General features: G+C 40.8%; 1 long non-coding RNA gene across 3 annotated transcripts; it reads right to left on the bottom strand.

Moving 5' to 3' along the window:
- Window positions 1–5,522: 5,522 nt before the first annotated feature.
- LOC115523997 lies at window positions 5,523–14,496 on the bottom strand. Of its 3 annotated transcripts, XR_003971903.1 has the most exons (3): window positions 14,365–14,496; window positions 5,908–6,050; window positions 5,523–5,830 (listed from the first exon to the last, which is right to left on the bottom strand). It is a non-coding gene; the product is annotated as an uncharacterized LOC115523997 (long non-coding RNA). The 3 variants fall into 3 exon arrangements; XR_003971902.1 differs by having other exon boundaries at window positions 5,523–6,050; XR_003971904.1 differs by lacking the exon at window positions 14,365–14,496 and adding an exon at window positions 7,551–8,195 and having other exon boundaries at window positions 5,523–6,050.
- Window positions 14,497–18,201: the final 3,705 nt, after the last annotated feature.

Here is an 18,201-nt window from a genome sequence, read left to right as displayed (position 1 = left end):
TGACACTTCAGGACACTTCAAATCCTTAGATTAAAAAGCCCTCCCCTACATTCCCTCCAACCTGCTGAAGTGATGGTTCGAACTCCAGCAGCCATGTTGAACCATAAGAACAAGGACCAACTCTTAAGCATGTTGAAGCAGAATCTTGGGGAAAGACTGGTTCTTTGATGACTGTGAGGTTGTCATCATTCCTGGACTTATTATCTCTGAAATTGTTTTACATGAGAGAATGATACCTCTATCTTTTTAAGGCACTTTTTGTGTTTGTGGAGGTTGGATGGGAAGAAAAGTGGTCCATTTTATTCTCAGATGAACCCAATCCTAATTGATTGGTTTTATTTTCCCCTCCTCAGTACTCTTCTGGAATGTGTGTTGGATTTGGGGGACAGCTGGAGGTAAGTGGGGCAGTAATCAGGACAGCCCATAGTTGGAAGGTTTGGCATTCTTTTGAGCTATAACCTATAGGCACAATTCTCCGGAGAAAAACTGAACAAGAAGCAATTTACCTAGAAACTGAAGCAGTTTCTGGATTACCTGCTGAGTTAGCCCCTGTTACCCTATTAAATAAAAGACATAGGGGCGCCTGGTTGGCTCAGTCAGTTAAGCATCCAACTTTGGCTCAAGTCATAATATCACAGTTTGTGAGTTTGAGCCCTGCACTGGGCTCTGTGCTGACGGCTCAGAACCTGGAACCTGCTTCAAATTCTGTGTCTCCCTCTCTCTCTGACCTTCCCACTCATGCTCTGTCTCTCTCTCTCTCTCTCTCTCAAAAATAAATAAATAAAAATAAATAAATAAATACATAAATAAATAAATAAAAACATAGTTAAATAATATCAGTGTAATTTTTCCTTTTTTCTCTTAATTCCAAACGTGTGTGTGTGTATGATTTTGAGAGTATCACAGTTCTGATTTTCTCATGAAGATTAAATAAAGTGTCAGTTTTAGTATTTTTCATTTAAATGACTTACCCACAGTAAATCCTAAAACCTGAGTCCCTGGGTCAATTTTAACTGAATAATGGCCATTTATTTATTTTTGAAGGCAAATTCCCCAGAAACATGGAGTCCCAGAAAGAAAAGTACTTATATAGTTGTGGCTCAAACTTCCGATTTGGGAAAAAACAGGATGACCAGTTGTGGTCATACTTTCTATGTGACTTAATATCTGTCGGGAAAAAATTATTTGATGTAGACACAAAATTATCTTCCACCTGGGAGATGGACTCTGTTTTGCCTCATTGAAAGATACCTACTAATGTAAATATAGTGGAGTGGAATAACACCTCTGTTCACTCTTCTTTGCTGCTAGAATTTGAGTAGTTAGGTCATTACAAATTAGGCTAAAACTTTTAATGAAATTAACTAGCAAATTAACATCTGTCCTGATATCAATTATTCTTGTAAGTGAATTGCAAGGTGTTGGCACTTTTATGTATTTTAAGCAAATGGGTCAAAACTACACTAAATCTTTTTGGAAGATTTGAAAAATAGTTCAGAAAACCCTACTTTCTAATTTTGTTGGTGTACAGAGAAAGAATAATTAATACTTGATAACATAAAATCATTTACAGCAACATTTAATGGAAGCATCATTTTCTTTTTTTCAAAAAAAAATTTTTTTAATGTTTTTTATTTATTTTTGAGACAGAGAGAGACAGAGCATGAACGGGGGAGGGGCAGAGAGAGAGGGAGACACAGAATCGGAAGCAGGCTCCAGGCTCTGAGCCATCAGCCCAGAGCCCGACGCGGGGCTCGAACTCACGGACCGCGAGACCGTGACCTGAGCCGAAGTCAGACGCTTAACCGACTGAGCCACCCAGGCGCCCCTGGAAGCATCATTTTCATAAAGCATTTTTCGCAGTATGGGTTTCTTTTGAAAAGCAATTATTGTCTCACTCACTGATCAAATACTTTCTTGACCTTGAAAGAAGATACTGAATTTACTTTCACAAAAAAATACCTTTAATGTAGCATACTGTCAGATCTGCTTAGATCATCATTGTTTTAATACAATTTCATGGTTGACAAGTTTATACTATGTTAAAAACAAGACAACAGGCCCCAAAAGGGGTTGCTGATGCTTATCCCCCCCCATCATCACACCGAGACCTAATTACAGTTTCAGCTTTCCCAGAAAGGAATCTAAACCAGTGGATCAGGAACCACTTGATCAACACTAGTTGGGTCATCTGCCTGACAGATTCCTGCCGTTGCCTAAGGGAAAATAACAGCAATAACCAGCCCAGCTTTTTGCCTAGTACAACTTCCTCATTCCTGTTCTCTTCTTCCTACCAAAGTCTTTCATTTGGTACTGCTCCTCAGAGCTCCTTTCAATCTGTTAGATTGGGTGCTGCCTAATTCAAATCAAGTTTTGTTCAAATAAACTCAACATTTTTAATATGCCTCAGTTTATCTTTTAACAACTAAAACTAAGAAAAGAGTCAATTTTGACCTGTTTTAGGATTTCCTTGTATTTATGCTGTTAGTGTTATCTTCAGGATGTGGAGCATTGCAGAGATTTGGGGGTTGTGTTTTTTTTTTTGCAAAAATATTTTTTGTGCTACTAATCTATTTTATTGGGGTTTGTCTGCGTGAAACCAAACACTATATATTGTAAGTACACTTATATATTTTTATACATATATTAAAAATTACAAATAGAAGATCTAATATTTTCCTCCCACACTTTAGTGAACTGTCTTGCACAGCCTGTGATGTATCCAACCCATTTTGGACACAGCGAGGGAACTCAAAATCAACTCCACCTTACAGAGTCCATTCATTTAATAACTAATGGTGATATCATAATGTGAGGGTCCCCAAGCCCTTCCTAAGTTTCCTTATGCAACTAATATGATCCAGTTTCAATCCAGATACCTGATGAACAACCCCTTTCTTCTACCTACCAGTAATGGGAACCAATCTAAGATCGTGGACTCTATTTTGTTCCAGTTTAAGAGTATCTTGGGCTGGGAGGTGGATTCCAGCCCAGGGGCATTCCACTTCGGGTGCTACCTCTGGGTGGTAAGCCACTGAGAGCTAAGGAGAAGATTGCTGTGAGACCTGAGCCCAGCACTCTGTGGCAGGGTCAATTCTCAATTCCAGCATTTTTACATCAGTATTTCTTCCTTGTACGGACACACCCCACTCTACCTGCATGTCAGACCTAGAGCACAGAGTTAGGTTTGGCTCAGATGTCTGCCAGTGCAGGCACCCAGAACCCCACCTTCCTCTTCTCCCTTCAAGCCCAGGGTTTGGGGTCTCAAAACAGTCTTATGCCATCTGTTTCCCCCAGATAATGAAGCAATAACCTTCTAAGGATAGCCATCTAGAGTGATTCTAAAGAACATCCCTCATCTCAACCTCCTTCTAGGAAAGGTTAGCCTCGGTGAGTTCAAACTGCTTTTCTAGCTCCTTTCTTGCTGGAAGCAGGGAACACAAAAATAAATTTTATCTTCATCTGTGTCTGCACGACAATATTGAATACACACTGTGTTCAAGGCATTGTGCTGGGACATTGGCCGTCAACATTTCATTTAATACTCACATGAAGCTAAGGGGTGAATATGATTATTATCTTGGTTTCATAGATGGAGAAATTGAGGCTTAAAGAGGTTACAAACTAGCCCAATTCAAAAAATGGGGGCTCTGTAATGGAAACTCAGGCAATATTAACTTCAATGTCCATAATATCATCATTATACTAAATTACAATTTCATAATTATACTTATGGACAACAATCACTCTCTACTTAAATTATGCTCATGTGTATGATGGAATACTTTTCATTGATTAGGTGTGTTGGGAGAAAAGAAAGTATGTTACAATGGAAATTGGCAAAAGTTGCTGGGATAATATGAGAAGAGAGCCCCTAACTCTACCTAGAAAGAGATCAGAGAAAGATTCATCCAGGAGGAAAGTCTTGAGTTAATCCTTGGGGGATGAATAGATATTAGTCGAGGAATAAAAGCTGATGGGCATGCCTGGCAGAGGAGCCATCTATGCAAAGGTGAGGAGGCTTGAGAGTGTCTTGCATATTGGAGGACAACAAATAGCTTTCCACAGTCAAAGGACGAGAAATGGAACTTTACTGAATTGAAGAACAATAGATAAGATGAGAAAAGAAAAGAAAAAAGGTAGAGGGGAAAATATGGAGTGCTTTGCATGATATGCCCAAGGACTTTGGATGTTTTCTGAGTGTGGCAAAAAGCTATTGAAGGAGTGACCGTAACGTGATCACGTTTGCATCTTAGACAGCTCTAGAAATAGATTAGAGGATGGCATAAGGCTTAGAGCTCCGGATGGAAAGATTGTGTAAGTTTATGATGCCATTTTATTCTAAAACTCGGGGGGACATTGAAGATGTGGCCTGAGCCACTATGATAGACACGCAGACCATTTTTCACATTTTCAATTTGAGGGCTTGAACCAACCTCGGTTTTCTTAAGGCCATTCCCTCCCTTACTGACTCATTTCTTCATTCAACAGATATTCATTTGGCATGAGTTTCCAAGAACTGAGTTCAGAAGTAGAGCAAACTTTTCCCATCAAGTTCACCTCAGGACAAACCCACATCCTTTAAGCTAAGCCAGACTAGACAGACTCTTCCACCTGAGGCTGAGAGAAGCTGGGGCTGCATTCATGCATCTCTTTCTCTGCCCTCCCTCTGCACTTACCTTCCTGCAACCATCTCACCACCAGGATCTAAGCAGGAATGCCAACCACAGGAACGCTGACCCACGTAGAGTGCCCGCCTTCCAGATAAGCCATGTGTGGCGATGAGGTGATGAGGCGCTGGGCAACCCTCATGCCAAAACCCTGCAGAACTTTCTGCAGAGGGGTTTGCAGATGATTGTGGGAGAAAAACTTCCTTGGAATTGCATTGGCAAATACATGTCAGCATCTTTTCCTTATCAGATAAATTGGAAGAGATGTGAAAATTTCTATGTGGTTTCCAGAGATAACATTTCAAAGAAAAGCCACATGGTAGCAACAAAAAGCACTGTGATCATCCCAGCTTTCCAACCAAGAAAGCTCTGCCTTCCTCAGGGTCAGAGTAGGAGCCAACATAGCCCAAATAGGATTTCTCTACTTTTACATCATGCTCTTTCCAAATTCTTCTTGGTGACTGTTTTCATAGCCCCAGTAACAAAAATTACTTGAGGAACTATGTGCACAAAACACTGAACAAGACACAGAAGACACAAGAATTCATACAAGAGCATTGCTGTCCTTAAGGACTTCAGTCTAATTGAGGCAGACAAAAGGTACATAAGGAAAAACTAATACACAATAAAGTAGGGCTTGCTATGGATTAAGTGCATGGTACACATAATGGTTTCATTGGTTTCATAAAACAGAGGAGATTTATCTGAGATTAAAAGGAACAGGAAGAGTTCAGATTATCACAGAGAGGAATGGGCCAGGAGGGGCTCACCGAAAGAAAATGTGAAGTCTAGGATTAAAGAGTAACTATAGCTAACATTCACAGATTGCCAGGTACCATTCTCAGCACTTTATACATATAAAATGATTTTATTCCTTACAATATCCTTCCGAGATACATACACATATGTAAACCCAAATTCTAATAACAAAACAATCATGAGTGTTCTTCATGTTCTTTATGTTTGGCCTCTTAATTTATCCTTCTCTCTGACACCGTGTTTCTTGCTCCTTCTTTCCTCTGCCACAGGTCAGAGACAGAGGGCGATGCCAAGGACCATCCCGAACGGGGTCATTCTGGGTCATTCCGTGCTGTCCTGCTGAGGTGAGAACACTGGGCCAGTTACTTCCTCCCCAGTGTGGCCATAGAACCCTGTTTCTCCTAAAAAGGAAAGGAGAAAAGAGGGGTGAGCAGAATGGGGAAGTTGGTTTTGTTTCAGGTGGAAGATAAACACTAACCAATGAGTGAGCCTCAGTTAAACGGACAATATTCTGGAACAAATCCACAGGACTCTTTTCCACCCCAAAACTTGTTAGCAAAACAATGATCTCACTCCAAGGGGCAGAGAGCAGTTAGATGAGGACTCCAGCAGACAAGCTTCCTGAAAAGAAAAAAAAAAACAATTAGTCAACATCTGAGATCCCAAAATCTGCCTTCTTCCCCTAAAAGAAGTCTCTTGGGGGAAAGGCCAGGGACTAGGGTCTCCACTCCAACTCCAGCTCTCTTTCAAAGGACATCAGACAAAATCTTCACACATGTATTGAGATTTTTTTTTCCTTCTATTTTTGTTCCCCTTTCCCACCCTGAGCTGTTAGTATTTTGAAAAGTTTTCAATCCTATGGCACTCATTGGCACCCTTCTAACAGCTCATATGTGTCCGAGTGCACTTTAGTGCACTTGGCTCTCCCAGAGGTCAACCTCGCTTCTTTCAGATAATGTGCAGAGGGACTCATGCCAGGAGTGGGAGAAAACTTCTCTTTTTCTCTTATAGTTCAGACAAGGCTTCCTTCCAGAGCCCCACACTGCCAGAGAGCCCAGAAGAGGCATCGTCAAGGGCAGGATTGCTACAAGCAATCTTCAAACTGCCTAGAAGAGACCCTTTTCTGTAGCCTCCCCTCCCTTGCCTGGGACAAAAGCAGGAATATGGACAGTGCCCCTCTCCCATCCTCTACTGTCTCTGAATAGGTCATGTTTATTTAAGGCACTCACACTGAGGTCTCCATTTAAAATGGTTCAGAGTTCTTTGGAAATAAGAAAAGAAAACCAAACAATTGTTCAGATTTCTCTGGAAATAAAGGCAATACTAAGTCCTTATTGCTCAACATAAATATTGTTGACGAATGAATGAAAGTCTTTGCTGCTGGCATGCCACATAGAAATGGAAACTGATTCTCCAGAGAAGAGAAAGGGTCAACAGGAACTAACCTTAACCCTAACCCTGATCCCAGAGACTAGAGAGGAAGGAGAAGGATGGAGGGGGGATAGGGTAGCTGGGCATGTGGCATAATTTGCCACTTGGAGATTCTGGGGAGCTTTGTGATGCAAGGCCCAGACATGGGCACATGGAGTGAGGGCCCTCTGCTTCCTGGGTGGCTACAGGGTCGGACAAGACAGTTCAGCCTGGATTAGCAGAAGAAGCAGAGTGGAAGTTACGGCAAAAAGTTTTCGATAGCCAGGGGTAGTGACAAGCTGGCCTTGGATGCTCAGACAGAATATCTAGAATGACAGTTTAGTAAATCCTAAACCAGACAGTGCTGATCCATATCTAGTTTAACTTTAGGTGTCCTCATGAGTTTCTAGAAAAAAATTATCACATGTTTTAATTGCCTTTTTGAGTTCTCAGTCTTTCTCCAATGCTCCTTGTTAAATTTTTATTTGAATCTCTTCTCCTTTAGCCATCTTGCAATTGAATCCTCATTTTGAGATAATTGTCTTTTTCTTCCATTTCTTTCCTAAATTCAATCAATATTCATTTCATTTCCTCTGAACTGGCTCCCCCCTCCCCCTTCTATTTTTGGTCCATTTTTTGTTAAAATTTGATTCCTCTCAAATACTGGTAAGTAAGGCTTGAAGCTGGTGAAGGGGCAAATCCCATGGGTACCTGTGGAAGCAGGGCCATGCAGAGAAAGCAGCATTTGCAAAGGCACTCGGGCAGGAACAAACGGGGCTCATTTGAGGAAAATCGAGGAAGCCAGCACGGCTAGAGCAGAGGAGCAACAGTTCTTATTATGTGTCAGGCTGCTGTGAGGGCTTTTTAAATATTAACTTATTTTGTCCTCACAACACTCCTGTGAGCAAGCTATGATCATTAGCTTCATTTACAGATGAGGAACTGAGACACAGACCAGTTACATTATTTGCCCAAAGACACACAGAAAATAGAGTCAGGACTTGAATCTGTGTACTCTGTGGGGAGAGGAGGAGGAGAAAGAGGAAGAGGAGAGAACAAAGGAAATGGGGTGCCACACCCTGCAGGGTCTTACAGAGCATTTCGGGGGTTCTGGTTTTTACTCTGAGCGAGATGGGACATCATGGGCAGATTTGATCAATGGAATGACATGATTTGATTCACACTATAAAAGGATCCCTCCGGCTGCTGGGTTTAAAACAGACTGTAAGCAGGGAGACCTGCTAGGAAGCTGTTAAAGTGATATGGTGAGGTTGCCCAGATGAGCTGATGTTCATGAATTCAGATTTTTTTTTAATGTTTGTTTATTTATTTTGAGACAGAGAGTGCGTGCGCAAGCAGGGGAGGGGCATAGAGAGAGAGAGAGAGAGCGAGAATCCCAAGCAGGCTCTGCACTGTCAGCATGGAGCCTGACATGGGACTTGAACTCACGACCCATGAAATCATAACCTGAGCTGAAATCAAGAGTCAGTTGCTCAACTAGCTGAGCCACCCGGGTGCTCCAAATTCTGACTTTTCATATAAAATAGCCCCCACCCCGTTATAGCACATTGGCAACTAGTTCAGGCCTTTGTAAAACATTGTGATCGCTAATCAAAAGACATGTCTACAGGTCCGTCTGCCCTGCACACACATCTCTGCTCTTACAGGACAGGACCTTGCAGCCTGTGCCTCTCTCCTTCTTTCCCAAGCCCTAACTGTTCCTCTCCATTTGAAAATGGATGTGCCCTGAATGAATCAGCTTAGTCATCGCTGGAGTGAGGGGGCGACACAGCAAAGAAGAGGCATAGCATGACTGTCCCATCGGGGATTTCACTTCCTTTCACAGTGTTTATTCTGCTCCCACACCTCACTCTGCACATACTGTTGGAGAGGGGCCCCATCTGCTTTCTCTTCCTCCCTCTCCACCCCTTACTCTCCCACATGCAATCACGGAGAGGGGGGGTGGCAGGGCAGTCCAAATTGGTGGAGTGGCTGAGATCCTCCTCATTCTGTTTTTCCCACCCTTGGAGGCCTGAGATTCAGAGTTATAAATGCCTCCTCTTTCAATGCTGCCTTCACATTGCAGACTGTTTTGTAAGCCCAAGTAGGGCAGCCATCCAAAGCTGATGGAGAAGGGAGGACTATCCAAGCCTTTTTATCTCCTCTTTAACAGAACCATACAAACTGAAGCCCACTAGCCACCAGGAGATATTCAGTATCAGTCTAAGAAAATCTCAGTGAGATTCCTGAGGGTTGCATTGAGCTTGGGCCTTTGCTGCAGTACCCAAGAGCTGAGGTTTTATCTGGGAGGAGGTCCTTGCCTGTGCTCCATGCATTTCTTTTAGATATGGTCACAGCAGCAGCACATAGTCACGTCAGCCTCGGGAAGTTGGCCAAGAGTTCTTATCAGGATACAGGTACGATGCTATCTTCTTAGCAACTAACATGAGAATGACTTTGGTAGGCTTGGGAGGAGGGTAAGAGCCATGGATTAAGTTTTAAGTGGAGAAGTAAAATAAACGGAAAGCTGGGACCAAGCGTTGCAGAACAGAGATGAGGAAGGACAGGAGACTGGCTAGGGAAGGAAGGAGAGGCTTAGAAGTTGGGTAGTTGTGTGATGTGAGGAACTGAAGAAATGCTATGTGTCGGGAGGTGTCACTCTTTCCCACGAATCCCCAGATCTTCCTGAAAACAAAACAAAAAAAATTCTGGATTTTCTCAGTGTGATTGAATTTCTTGTGAAAGCTGGTGAGGGACTTGGATTATCAAGGTTGGCCTGGGACAGAAACAGTCAACCTGCACAAATGAGGGAGGAGTCAAGGTCTTGGCTAAACCCTTTGGTGGTATATCATGCACAGAGCCAGGTGGACCCTCTCAGGACAGGCACACAGCCAGATCTGGATGTCTTGGGCCCCTCTTTCCGGACCTCATGCAGACCTTCCCCTTGGGTCCCTGGAGGTCTCCCCTCTTGTCCTAATAGTTCTACTTCTAGCTAGTTAGCTCAGTTCACAACCATTTGAGAATTTTGTTTGAGAGGTCACACAGTGTAGTGGTCAAGAGTAAACATACTAGGACCAGATAGTCTGGATTTAAATCCTGGCTTGGCTAGTTTTGGCAGTGAGCCTTTGATTAAGGCTAACACTGCCTCAGTTTTCCCAACTATAGAATGTTATAATGTGTTCTATAGCTTACAGGAATAGTTGTGAGTATTAAACAAGTGAATATATGTGAAGTACTTAAAATTATACCTACTTCGTGGGAAGCTTTCACTAAGTATACTTGTTTATTACTACTTAATACTGGGAGGAATAAGGACGTTTAGCCATAATACAAAAACTTTCATGTTTTTGATCACTGAATTCCTTTTTAAAATTTCAATCTACAGTCATAATTCTCTTTTATTTAAAAAAAAATCTGTTTCTGAGGTATAATGGACATATAATAAACTACACACATTTAAAATAGGCAATTTGATAAATTTTGAGAATATATATAATATACACCCCTAAGACAACCATCAAAATCAAGAAAGTGAACATATGCATCACCCCAAAAAGTTTCCTTGTGGTCCTTGGTAGTCTCTCCTTCCCAGTCCTTCACACTCCCTTCCACTTCCTGTTACCACCAAACTACTGATTTGCTTTCTGCACTACAGTTTAGTTTGCATTTTCTAGAATTTTATATAAATAGAATCATACACTAGGAGCTCTTTTTTGTGTCTTCTTTCACTCAGAATGATTATTTTGATGTCTATCCATGTTGCTGCTTGTATCAGTAGTTCATTCCTTTGTATTACGGAGTAAGTAGCATTCCATTGTATGGAGGTACCATGATTTCTCTATTCCCCTGTGGATAGACATTTGGATTGTTTCTACGTTTGGGCTACTACAAGTATACCTACTCAAGTATGTGGGTACAAATCTATGTGCGGACATTGTTTCTCTAATGTAAATACCTAAGAGACAAATGGCTAGATCATAAAGTACAGATATGTTTAACTTTTTAAGAAACTGCCAAACTCTTCCAAAGAGCTGTGTCACTTTTACATTCTATACCTTCATCAATCCTTGATATAGTCAGTCTTTTTAACTTTAGCCACTCTATTAGGTATGTAGTATTATCTCATTATGATTTTATTTACATTCTCCTAATGAGTAAAAATGTCAACTTAATCTTGCCAGTTACTTACTTGTCACCTATATTCTTTGGTGAAGTGAAGGGTTTATTCAAGTATTTTTCCCACTTTTTATTTTTATGTTATTTTATTTTATTTTATTTAAATTTTTCATGTTTATTTTAGAGAGAGAGGGATCACAAATGGGGCACAGAGGCAGAGGGGAAAAAAAATCTAAAGCAGGCTCCATGCTCAGTGCAGAGCCTGACATGGGGCTCAATCCCAAGACACTGGGATCATGACCTGAGCTGAAATCAAGAGCCAGAGGCTCAACTGACTGAGCCACCCAGGCACCCTACCCAAAAATTGGGTAGTCAGCTTTCATATTCTTAGCTTGAGAATTCTTTATGTATTCCAAACGCAAGTTTATTGTTATTGTTGTTTTTTTCAGATACGTGCTTTGCAAATATTTTATCCAAATGTGTGGCTTGAACTTTCATTCTCTGAGCAGTGTTTTACACAGAACAAAACGCTTAATTTTTATTAATGCCAATTTATGTTTTTTTAATCCTCCATGGGTTATGGTTTTGGTGTTGGATAAAAGAAAATTTTACCCAATCTAAGGTAGCAAAGATTTTCTTCTATGTTTTATTGAGAAGTTCTATAGCCTTGGTTTTACATTTGGGTCTATGATCCATCTTCAGTTAATTTTTTATATGGTACAAGATATGAATCAAACTTCATTTTCTGTTTGTTTTGCATAAAGGTATCCAATTGTTACAGCATGGTTTGTTTTTCTTTTTTTAATTTGTTAATATGGTTAATACATTGATTTCTAAATATTAATATAGATTAATTAATTAATATTAATTCTAATATTACATTCATGGGATAAACACAACCTGGTTATAATATATTATATTATTTCTTTTTCTATTATTTCTTTTATTATTTCTATTATTGTTGGATTCGTATTGCTAAAATTTTGCTTAGAATTTTTGCATCTATAGTCATGAGGGATATTGTTCTGTGGTTTTCTTTTTTTTTTTTTTTTCAATGTTTATTTATTTTTGGGACAGAGAGAGACAGAGCACGAACGGGGGAGGGGCAGAGAGAGGGAGACACAGAATCGGAAACAGGCTCCAGGCTCTGAGCCATCAGCCCAGAGCCTGACGCGGGGCTCGAACTCACGGACCGACCGCGAGATGGTGACCTGGCTGAAGTCGGACGCTTAACCGACTGCGCCACCCAGGCGCCCCTGTGGTTTTCTTTTTTATGTAATGTCTTTGTCTGGTTTTTGAATCAGGATAATAGAAGTCCTTCCTCTTCTATTTTTTGAAAGAGTTTGAGAAGGATTGGTGTTAATTTTTCTTTGAATAATTGGTAGGCTCACCTGTGAAGCCATCTGATCCTGAGCTTTTCTTCACTGGAAAGCTTTTAATTACTGACTCAATCTCTTTACTTGTTATAGATTTATTCAGATTTTGTTTCCTCTTGAGTCAGATTTGCTAGTTTTTGATCCTTTGGTTAATTAGGAGTATGTTTTTTAATTTTCACGTATTTATGAATTTCCAGAATTTCCAGAATTTATTGATTTCTAATTTTATTCCACTGTAGTCAGAGACTATATTCTGCATGACATAAATTATTAAAAATTTTTTTGATCTGGGTGTATTAGTGGGTGTACCCACTAAGGCAGGTCTAAATTAAAGTTCCTGCAATAACCCTATGGACTTTGTCAAGTTTTGCTCTTGGCTGTTTGGAATTTCTTTCGAAGCAAAGTCAGCTTTTGCAGGCAGCATGTAGCCTATGAGGGCTGGGCTCAGCTTTCCTATCTGGGTTTCCTCTTGGCTTAGACCACAAATCATTTGGCTGGGATAAAGTTAGGAATGTCCTTTTTTCTCTGGTTGGTGGAGCTAAAAGGCATCCCAATTCCAGACATATTGAGCACTAGGTGGATATGAATGTCATATTTAAACTTACCAGGTTACTTTGTAAGAGTGTTTTACAAAATTTAAATGTGTGTCAAGATAGATGTGGTTGTATTTCCGATGTTGAATTTTTCTTTCATTACAGGTTTTGTTTCTATACCTGGCAGCCAGCCAACATCCTCTTCACTGACTGTGTTGAAATTAGAACAATAAAACATTCCTTTCCCTTAGAAGTATCAATGAGATTTCCCTTCATAACAAGGCTGTATTTCCTGGACTTTGCCAACTCATTGGCATGTTTGGGGGTGTTTTTTTTCCTTATTCTTTGATGACCTTAGATGTAGGAGTTCATAGAATAGTGCACTCAAATATGCTGAGGCAAGTACAATTCAGAGTCTACTTTGGGGTTATTTATCTGGGGAAATAATCTAAGCCAATGAAGTTGAGATCAAGTTGAGTTTGGCAAATAGAAGGGAAGTAAACTAGGTAAGGAGAACACATTGGTACCTAGAATAGTCTGCAGGTTCCTCCTTTGGCATGCCACATGATCATAGTCAGGTTAAAGGAACTCTTAGAGGCTCTGTTTTCACTACTTGGAAACAGGAAAATTCAACCCAGCTTCTAAGGGTCGTATAACATTTGCCACAGATAAACAGACCCTATTCTTTTTTCACTGTGTTTCCTTAGCAGCTGTCACCCAGCAAATGGGAATACCATAGTTATGATTATGTTTGACCCATAGTACTTCCCTGAATTCATGAACCAAGAACATAAATTAAATGTTTCCTGAAAAGTTAACTTTCTATTAAATATAAAGTTAAGGAATTAATACCTAGTTACACACTGCATCAGAAAGGTTTGTATAAAGTAGAAACACAAATGACTACAACTACATGTAGACTGTTGCTTACCAGTAAATTCAACTGTTGCAATAAGCATTTAACTCAATCCAACTCTAGTTCAAACTCTGAGGCCTAAAAATCAATCTCACCCTATTTCCTTCCTAGATTCAGAAACTGATATCCTAGATTCAGTCATATAAATACAAGTAAACAAATGTGCACGCACATGCACACATGGTGGCTGTGTCCTATGGTAAGAACAAGAAAATTACAGAATATATGCAATTATAGATGCCATTTAGATCCTTTAACTGTTTCTGAGTAAAAACTAGCTGCCCTTAACCAAAATGATAAGGAAAAGAGTAAAAATCTGTTGTGCCTGTGAACAAGCCTGTGAAGGTTTTATTGTAAGCCTCTACCCCATCTCTTGCCCTTGAGGAAGATATAGTGTAGGTATCTCAATGGCAAAAAGCACTAGGTAAAAAATGACCTGAAGTGAAGAACTGAAAACCATGAGGAGGCAGAAAACATCTGGAGGTAGTCACTCTGCAATGAATAGACCATATACCACCCTGTCTCACCCTTGTACTTCTAAAGTCATCAGTATGGCTCCTGGTATTCATAACAGGGAAACTTACCACAGGGTCTGGAGAAGGGATAAAGCCAGGATCAAATAGCTGCTGCTCTCCTCTGTCTCTGCCCCAACACCAATTTTGGTTGGAGGAAGTTGAGCTCCAACCACCACGAGAGCTCTCAGGCATCTCCCATCATCTCACTACACTTGAAAAGTCCCTTAACTGATTTGGTCTCAGCCCTTTCACTCACAAAACAAGATGATTGGCCCAGGGGGTCCTAATGTTGGTTCAAGGTCTTAGACCCAAAGATCTTAGAACTAGAGACAATCACCATGAATCAATGATGCAAAATGTTAAATAATGAATACAAAACAAAAACTATTAAAATAGTAAGAAAAAGAGTCATAAAGTGAAACAGAAAATAAACAAGTTAATGACAAAGATTTGTTTTGCAACCTGGATGAGCTCAGCTAGCTAGTATCTCTTCCTGTTATAGTCTATTCTCTTCACTCTGCAGCACTATCATCTAGTTGAGTTGCTCAACTCCGTTATTAGTCCGTAATCTCAGATCGAAAATTTTCCTGAAGTTTGTTATTCTATTCTTTTTTTAAAGTTTACTTATTTAGGGGCGCCTGGGTGGCTCGGTCGGTTAAGCGTCTGACTTCGGCTCAGGTCATGATCTCACGATCCGTGAGTTCGAGCCCCGCGTCGGGCTCTGTGCTGACTGCTCAGAGCCTGGAGCCTGTTTCAGATTCTGTGTCTCCCTCTCTCTCTGCCCCTCCCCTGTTCACGCTCTGTCTCTCTCTGTCTCAAAAATAAACGTTAAAAAAAAAAATTAAAAAAAATAAATAAAGTTCACTTATTTATTTGGAAAGAGAGAGAGAGAGAGAGAGAGAGAGAGAGAGAACTTGAGTGGGGGAGGGGCAGAGAAAGAGGGAGAAAGAGAATCCCAAGCAGGCTCCAACCTGTCAGTGCAGAGTCTGACTCGAGGCTCAATCTCACAAACTGTGAGATCATGACCTGAACTGAAACCAAGAGTCAGACGCTTATCCAACTCAGCCACCCAGGTACCACTGTTATTCTATTCTTATGGATCCATAAGATTTTTACGCTTAACTTTAATCAGACAAAAGAGCATCTGATTTTTCATACAATGTCACCTTTGCATAGAAATTTGGCAATCACGAGCTGAGTTGTGGAAAATGACATACTGCTTAACCAGAGTCCATGTGTGGGTTCCCCTTACAGATCTAAAAAGAAAGTGACTTGTTCCAACCCATCTAGAAACCCCAGCTGAGGGCTCCACTCTGATGGAGTGGCTTTCTTATGACTGGACCTATGCCACACTCCTCAGCATCATTTCAAATATAATCAGCCCATAGACACCAGCAGGCATATGGAGCAGACTGTCAGGTGAGGAGACCATGGTAAGAATAAAGGGAAGGAGAAGTGGATTCCAGAGCCACAGAGTATTAGTGCTGGTTGGAACACTAGATTCATTTTTGTCACTGAGACATGAAGTGTGGTCACCTAAACCATTGGGCAAAAATGACTGATCCTTCTTTATCTGCCTTTAAATTCTCTCTTTTTTCTGATGAAAGTGAAGTATCTTAAGCCTCGAAGCTAGACTGTTTGAATTCAACTCCTGATTATGCCTTTACTCACTGTGAAAACTTAGGTGAGTTACTGATTCTCTCTGTGCCTTAGTTGCCTCATTTTTAAAATAGGAGTAAATATAGGACCTACTTAATAGAGTTGCTATGAGAATTCGAGGATTTAATATATAATTTTTTAAAAGCACTTAGACTAGTCCCTGGCCCCAAATAAGCACTATGTAAATATCAGTTGTTATTATACCAAACTTTGAAAGAGCAAATTCACTGGTAAGATATAAAATTCCTTGGATAGATTATTTAAAAGATTGTCAGACTTAGAATGTATTTCCTTGGAGAATTTTTAATCCTTTTACCCCCTGGACTTCATCTGATGTAGCTACCTACTTCTTTATGGATAGAAAAAAAAAAAAAAGAGAGAGATGAAAAAAAAGTAGACTCAACACAAATGGTTACTAATCACTAGGTGCCTCTCTTTTTCTACCCTTGGGTTTGCTTAAGAAAGAAAGCAACTGAGAGGTCTGAAATTAACATTTTCCTTCTCTTACGGAGGTTTACTGGTTCCAACAGTGTTAGAACTAGCCCATATTTCCCAGTGAAGATGGGCTTTACCCTGCCAACCAGACAGAGTTGTGTCTGCCTAGGGATTGATCGCAACTGTGTCACCGCTGAGCCACAAACCCAAACAAAACTTCTAGGGCTTTGGAGTGTAGACAATAGCTGAATTACAAGGGCACTGTCCCAGAAGAGATCATGCTCATTTTTGCAGACCTGGACAATATAATGGCTGTGTCTTTGAAACCAATCATTCAGGTCTTTGCTTTACTGTGATGTGTCTTTCCCTTGACAGTAGAGAATTCCCCCACATGCGGAAGGTAAGTTCCCTGTCATAGTGCCTAGTACAATGTGGATAACTATAATCACAGTCCTCTAAAACCCCTGTGTGACATCAGTGGGAACTGACTCCACCTTGCTAGGAAAAACATGCCGGACCAGGGATGGTGATGTTGTTTTGTTGGCAATTCCACCAAACAAGCAAACTCAGATGGGTGGAGAGTTTCTCAGAAATGCTGAGTAATTGCCAGGGGATATGCTATGATCTGAGATAGATGCCTCACCAAACATAAGGTCTCAGAGGAGTCTGGCTGGCTTCAAGTGAAACACCCATCTAACAGTCTTAGGGACATCCCTGGGATTCGAATGGTGCTGCCATCAAAGCATCCTAAACACTCTTCAAATTCACCTTCTCTTAGGATGCTTATTATCTCCAGGTTGGGGGTTGGGGGGGTGGGGGGAAGACATAAAATAATTCTCCTTACGATGTTCAGCACTGAACGTGAACCTTCATCATACCCCAGAGTTATGCAATCTTTGGAAGGGAACTAAAAAGAAGGTAATTAGTCATCTCCCACAGTAAATCCCCAAACCAGTTAAAGTTATGTACAATCGATCACATATCATCACCTATGTCACCACCTTCTCCTCACTCACAGGGTTAACCCTGCAGGACTTCCTTGAACAAATAGTCTAATTCTACAAACATTTAATTGTGACAGTGTGCAAGGATCTATGATTCCAAGCCAGCAGAGTGCAGCACAGAAATGAAGGGCAGTGGAATAGGAGTTAGAGCTTGGGTAAAATCCTAGCTTCACCCATTACTGGCTTTATGAGCCTAGACAATATACTCAGCATCTGGAAGTTCAGCTTACAAAACAGAACTGACGGGGCGCCTGGGTGGCGCAGTCGGTTAAGCGTCCGACTTCAGCCAGGTCACGATCTCGCGGTCCGTGAGTTCGAGCCCCGCGTCAGGCTCTGGGCTGATGGCTCAGAGCCTGGAGCCTGTTTCCGATTCTGTGTCTCCCTCTCTCTCTGCCCCTCCCCCGTTCATGCTCTGTCTCTCTCTGTCCCAAAAATAAATAAAAAACGTTGAAAAAAAAAATTAAAAAAAACAAAACAAAACAGAACTGACAAGTTTACTCCTTATCGTGCTTCTGTGGGTATTTTGTAGGACAAAGGTCTCTGCACAGTGCTTGGCATAGATCATGTAACATCAGTAGATGTTACCTGCATGTGGTAACACATGGAACCCAAGCACATGTAAGAACAAGATCCTTAAAGTTTAGCTGGTGACTACCCAATGTATCACAGAAGTCCTAGCTCTTGGCACAGGGTAGATCATAAATATTTGTTGCATGAATAAAGTTAGGAGTGTTTCCTTGCTTCGTTTACTCACCAATCCTTAATCCTCAACTCCTGCTTCTCTTAACACAAGGAGACTTCCAGAGCC

The sequence above is a fragment of the Lynx canadensis genome, chromosome C2 (assembly GCF_007474595.2).
Source record: "Lynx canadensis isolate LIC74 chromosome C2, mLynCan4.pri.v2, whole genome shotgun sequence".
Classification (NCBI taxonomy): Eukaryota; Metazoa; Chordata; class Mammalia; order Carnivora; family Felidae; genus Lynx; species Lynx canadensis.
Note: the sequence above shows the minus strand (reverse complement) of the source record. Positions and strands in the feature narration are given on the sequence as shown.